The sequence below is a fragment of the Thalassophryne amazonica genome, chromosome 16 (assembly GCF_902500255.1).
Source record: "Thalassophryne amazonica chromosome 16, fThaAma1.1, whole genome shotgun sequence".
Taxonomy (NCBI): Eukaryota; Metazoa; Chordata; class Actinopteri; order Batrachoidiformes; family Batrachoididae; genus Thalassophryne; species Thalassophryne amazonica.
This window is the reverse complement of record NC_047118.1, coordinates 8,169,213-8,175,212: the sequence shown is the minus strand read 5'-3', so window position 1 is coordinate 8,175,212 and position 6,000 is coordinate 8,169,213. Positions and strand designations below refer to the sequence as shown.

Here is a 6,000-nt window from a genome sequence, read left to right as displayed (position 1 = left end):
TTTGTCTTTTTATTGTGTTTTTAATTTTTTTATTCAGTTTTTTGTTTTTATTATGTTGTGTGATGCACCTTGAGATGATCTTGTGAACTGGCGCCACATAAATTAATAAATTTGAATTTGAAGGCAAAACCCCAGGGCTCTGGCCTTGTGACCAGAGAATCCTTTGGAGCTGCTGGGAGTGAGGTTTACTAACTACATATGCACAGCGACACCTGCTGGCCTCCGTTACATATGTTAGCCATATGAAAGGGAAAACAAGTGTGTCTTTGAGTCTGGACTTGAAAGTCGCTACAGAATCTGTTTTATGGACGCAGGGAGATCATTCCACAGAATAGGGGCACGATAAGAGAAAGCTCTATGACCTGCAGACTTTTTATTCACCCTAGAGACACAAAGTAGTCCTGCACCCTGAAAACGCAGTGCCCGTGCCGGTACGTAGGGGTTAATTAGGTCAGCTAGGTAGATACCGAGATTCACTTTAGTGGAAAATAAATAAGCCAGTAAGTGCATGTAAGATATTTCACTGGTTTATTTTGCAGAACCTTAGGATGAATTTCTTCTTCTATTACTGCAAGTACATGAAGAGTTGGATTTCCCACTTGCAAACTGGCCATGGTTCAAGACATATTCCTTGAAATTCTCATCCTCATGACCTTGAGGTTCTAACCCTGTGTCTTGATGGATATTGCAAAGCTTGCTCTTAGTGGGAACTGCAGCCTTGAGATCTTGAAAGCCAATGGAAGAGGGGACCAGTGGAATCTTTGGAATTAAGGCTGTTTCTTTGTCATATTTGCCATCAAGAGTAGTGGCCTCCAGGATATAGTTCATCATCCTCCTGTTTGTCTTTCATGGATGATTGTGGAGGTGTGGGGGAGTGATCCAAGTCTGATCTTGAAGGTCAACTTGCGTGGGGGCAGTCAAAGGGGCTCAAGGCTGTTAAGGACCTCAGTGGGATCGTTGACAGCGTCATCTTCATTTGCCACCTAAAACAAAATGTCAACTTGTCCATTTTTGCACTAACAGAATGGTTGTTTTCGATGAAAGTTATAACAATTGTGTTAAGTTACTGACTCAACAGTTTGAGTAGCAGGTAGCAAGCGATATGGTTAAATGGACTGCATTTATATAGCGCTTTTCCATCTGCATCAGATGCTCAAAGTGCTTTACAATTACCTCACATTCACCCATTCACACAAACACATTCACACACCGATGTCAGGGTTCTGCAATACGTACAAGGCGCTCACTACACACCAGGAGCAACTTGGGGATTAAGGACCTTGCCCAAGGGCCCTTAGTGATCTTCCGATCAGGCAGGGGTTTGAACCGAGGATCCTCTGGTCTCAAGCCCAACACTTAACCACTAGACCATCACCTCCCCAAATGGTTGATGACATTTTTTTTTGGGGGGGGGGGGGGGGGGGTGTCAGGTGGCAGTGTTGTTATTTCATAAAATAGTGAAGGCGGGACCTTTGCCATATTCAGGTAAAGCAACAATCAGTGAAGCAGGTATGCACTCTGAATGCTGCAGTTTATTTATACCTTAAAACCAGTAACCTTTTTTGGATGCCCAGTCGTTCCAGTCTTGTGACCTTTAAAACCGACAAACACTTGACTTTTATATAAGACGTCATAGCTACCTTTACCTCAAATACGCACTTAATACACCCCATTGAGTGTCAAAATCCAACCTCTTGTCTGTGTCGTGAAACCTGGGTAACTGATCGGGGGGGCACTACTGTAATCATGAAGGCCCAACAGGAACCCTAAACATGAGATGGCTAACGGCTCTGGTGAAACAAGAAGTCCTCAACAGTCGAGAAGCTGATGACTTGTAACCCATTGAATGTGAAGGTGGACAAAGGCTGCAGCAGGTCCTCAGACCCCAATTGACTGCGATTTCCCAGCCACTGGACCAGGCTAAGGTTCTGTCAAGGTCTGTGTGTGTGTGTTGACATGCAGTGACGTCCTCATGTTAAACAAACCTATGGGCAGGCATCTGTGTATTTATATTTATATTTGCAAACTGTTCTTTACTTTCACTTTTGATACTCTGTGTGCTTCTTACCGTGTGTGCTGCTGGAAGCTCAGTTTCCCTGAGGGAGTCTTCCCAAGGGATCAATAAAGTTCTATCTAATCTAATCTCTGGATCGATCCTGGATGAAGACGTCGATGTTAGTTCTCTTCCAGAGGTATCAGTGGACCAAACACCACCATTCAGGAACATCATAAGTCCATAAGCTCTTACCAGACATCTCTGGACCTCAAAGGCTGAGGACCCAGAGGTAAGAACCTCTGCTGAGATTTACAGCAAATGCAAATGCAAAAAAAAAAAAAGAAGAAGAAAGTGCATAAAATTATTATTAATTTGTGATTTTATTTATTTATTTATTTTTGAATGGACAAATAAATTCCACTTTTTTTCTAGAGGTCATAACACAGTCCTCGGAGTTTTGTAGTGTGCACGTGCTGTGTACTTTCTGTTTTTTGGGGGGCGGTGCAGCAGACAGAGACACGCAGGCGCGCGCCTGCACGTCCAGACAGCGGCCTCAGTACTTGGGATGAGCGCGGGACGGCGGAGTACGCGCGACAGCTCGGATGGGCCACGTAGCTGGACTGGGTACTGGTTTGCAGAGATCCCAGTCCTCGGCGCGCATCAGCATATGACAACTTCATAATAATAGTAATAATTTGTCTTTGATTCCAAAAGCTGCTGTTACCGCCTTTTGCCAAATGTACCTCCGCGCGCGTGCAGCCCCTGAATCTGTGCAACTCTGATTGCGAGGAGGAGGTCGCGCCGGACGGAGGTGAGGCTGAAGAACGCTGCTTTCTAACTCCATTTCTGCACTTAAACTGAAATGACAGCAGTTATCCGCGGAGAAGCAGAAGCAGGTCGGAGCTTCTCCGTTAGCAGTGACTTTGTTGTGTCGAGTTGAGTGGGTTTGTCCTCACGGCGGTCTGCTTTATTAGGAAAGCGGCGCTTTTTAAAATATATATATATATGTTTTTGCACGGAATAAACAGTGTTAAAAAAGCATGACACAGGCTTTTAATTTAGGTTCATGTTCGCCCGGTGACTGTCAGTCCTACGAAAGTGAACTGTTTTTAATTGCAGCGTTAACGCTGAATATTTGACGTTCTTGCTAGCGTCATGCTAACTAGCTCCGCTTTCTTTTTTGTTTTTGTTTTTTTCTTCTGAGTGCCGTTTCTTTCGTTCGTTAATGCAACTTGGTAACGTGAATCTTTTTCTACTACAGCAATTACTGGCTGGTATGATTGTTAGAGGGGTGTTCTAGCCTTAATTGGGCTAAAATATGCTTCAGCGGCTGCACCTTTTGCTAATTTAGCCACGTTAGCATGTCATGTGTACGCAGGTTATTACCTGTAAGTGCTGCTAGCTTGCTAAGTAGCTTTGGTTGGTCAGGCCTAAACAGTGTTACTGCTCTATAATGTTCCAGTGTTGCTCTTTTGTTTAACCCTTTCTTTACTTCGTAAACCCTCCAACTTAAAGAATCTATTCATGTTCCTGAAAAGCTTTGTTTTCATATGCTCCAGAAGTGACTTGCTGCTTCATATCTAGTTAATTTTATTTCCAAAAGCACTAACCTTATTTTAACCACAGATTAGCCTTCATATATATTTTATGCTGTTTATTGCATTATTTTGTCTGGTAAACAGTAAATGTGTTAGCCATGTTATCTACAACTTTAAAAAAAAAAAAATTTAAACTCTACAACAGTGTCAGTGAACTGTGTACTGACAGTTTTGACAAGTATATTAGTTATCTTGTCATTACCCTTAATACAGTGTTGCATCCACCCTACGGTGCATGCATGCAAAATCTTTGGAATAAGTCTGGTTTATTGTGTCTCTCTACTGATATGTGAATTCACATTTTCAGTGCTAATATGGCAAGAGCTGTAACAAATGTCTACCCTATCGCCAACGCTTGGAGAACTGTCAACAAGTGTTGCTCATTGCATTTTTGCTCAAACACTCAGGGCAAGGAGACACAACTTGTAGTGATGAGAATAGTGCCAAACTACAACTCTTCCAAGGATTCTGTATGCTTGTTCTGTAGTGAATGCCACATTGCATTGAGGGTAATGGTAAAACACCAATTAGAAGCTTCGGAAGGCAACCAGCAGTGACATTAGCAGCCACCAGGATGCTACAAAAAGGCTTCACAAGCAGTGTGTTAGGCCTGTCTCTTTATTTTGTCCAGTAATCGTTGTTCCTCTAACAAGATAACAATTATGCCCCAAAATAAGAAGTTTGCTGCTTGTGGTTATTCCATCTCAGAATTTTAGAACTGAATATGCAGTAGTTTTTTGAGTTACTAATGGAAATTTTGCAGACTGACTCACTATTCCCTATGTAGAACGATGTGGGTGCTTATCCCCAGTTTCCGTAGTGTGAAGTGTACCGAAGTCTACTGCTACATTAATTCCCCAGCCCAGGCTGATAGTCATTTACAGATGGGTGGACTGACACTGTGCAGATGAAGTGTCCCTGATCCGCACTCTATCCCAGGTCTACATATTGGTTGCCCAGCTTCTTATTCCACTGTGCTACCTGCTGCACACATTATCATTGGCTCTATTAATCCTATGCCTGGTCTGATAGTCCGGGAGAGTGACTTTCCTTCTATGATGCTTTGGATGCATTGTACTGGGCTAAAACATCGCTTACTGCTCTGTTACCTGATTGAAGGTTTAAAGGTGAAATGCTTGCAGAGGCATGGTGCACCCTGCAGTGCTCAGTAACTGGTATGGTCTTATGAGTTTGGACTGAGTGAGGAATGTGCAGTCCCACATGGTCCTCAGCGCTGCGCAAAGGAAAGCTGATTAAAGTCCAGCGTTGAGAGGGCCTGTATGTTTGAGGCACACAGCTGCATTAAAAACAAAAGGGGGAAAAAAGTGTACATGTAAGGCTTTATGCCTACTTCAGAGGTCTCATTTGGAAGACTGTTACAGTTCAAAGAAGCAGCTGCTAGAATTTGCACTCTGTTTACTTGTCTCGTGGCTTTGCAGTAAAGTTCCTGTTTTGTGTCATTCAAATCTTAAACCACAGTAGTAACGTTTATTTGATACAGGAGTGACTTTGTGGTTTTTTATGCGATACGCTGTGTGAAATGAGTGTGTGGTTGATTTGTCCTTCTGAAGTGTGATTGGGGAAGGTTACAAAATCAATTATTAAATAAGATTCTATTCTCGGCACGTTTTTCTAAGCATTAGCAATGCTCTGAATGATTGAAATGTACTACCAGAAGCAGCTTCATTACACCAACGCTAGTTTTATTCCCCGTTTTTTTTTTTTTTTTTTTTTTTTTTTGTGTGTGTGTGTATCCTGTAAATTTTTTTTTTATTGAAAGCTGTCCAGATTGGAAAAAGTTAGTCACAAATGATCATTCCAAAGGTTTAACCTCCTGATCCTGCAAGATGATTGTGATATTGAGTTTTTTCTCACCTTAATTCACACATCAAAGGATTTGTGTTATTTCACTGAATGAAACTGTGACATGACTCATCTGTGATAATAAGCAAGTGGAAGCCATATACTCAATATGGGTTACATAACCACACTGGGTGTTTATTTGCACTTGTGCAATTCCCCCTCCCCCTGAAATTTCAGGTCTTTATCAGTAAATTAGCATGCTGGGACTATTATTGTGAAAGGCAGAATAATTTTGTATTGCCAGGGATATTGTAATGTCAGTGATAATTGTTTCATGCCATCAAAACATTATTTATAGAACTCTCACCAAACATTTGCTTAAGGAACCAGCTCATTGCATGTTCAGGCAGGCTTCTCATGCTGTTCATATTCATGTCATCTAAAGGCAGGATAATCTGTTAGGCTTTGTGTCTAAAGCAGCCATGTGAGTTGACTTTCTGTCAGTGTGGAGTACGCCCTTCCCCTGTGGTCTTAATGCACTTTGAGCTGCTGTCCAATTCTCAGAAAGGATAACAGTCATCATGTACCGGAAGATAGGTGTAT

At 42.1% G+C, this 6,000-nt stretch overlaps 1 protein-coding gene across 1 annotated transcript in view; it reads left to right on the top strand.

Annotated features, from left to right (window-relative positions):
- Positions 1-2,573: 2,573 nt before the first annotated feature.
- Positions 2,574-6,000, top strand: part of LOC117528091 (zinc finger protein 652-like) — a 52,401-nt gene continuing 48,974 nt past the window's right edge. Inside the window, exon 1 of the mRNA XM_034190623.1 lies at positions 2,574-2,807. The gene's annotated coding sequence lies outside the window, so the exon portion shown is untranslated. The remainder of the gene's footprint in view (positions 2,808-6,000) is intronic.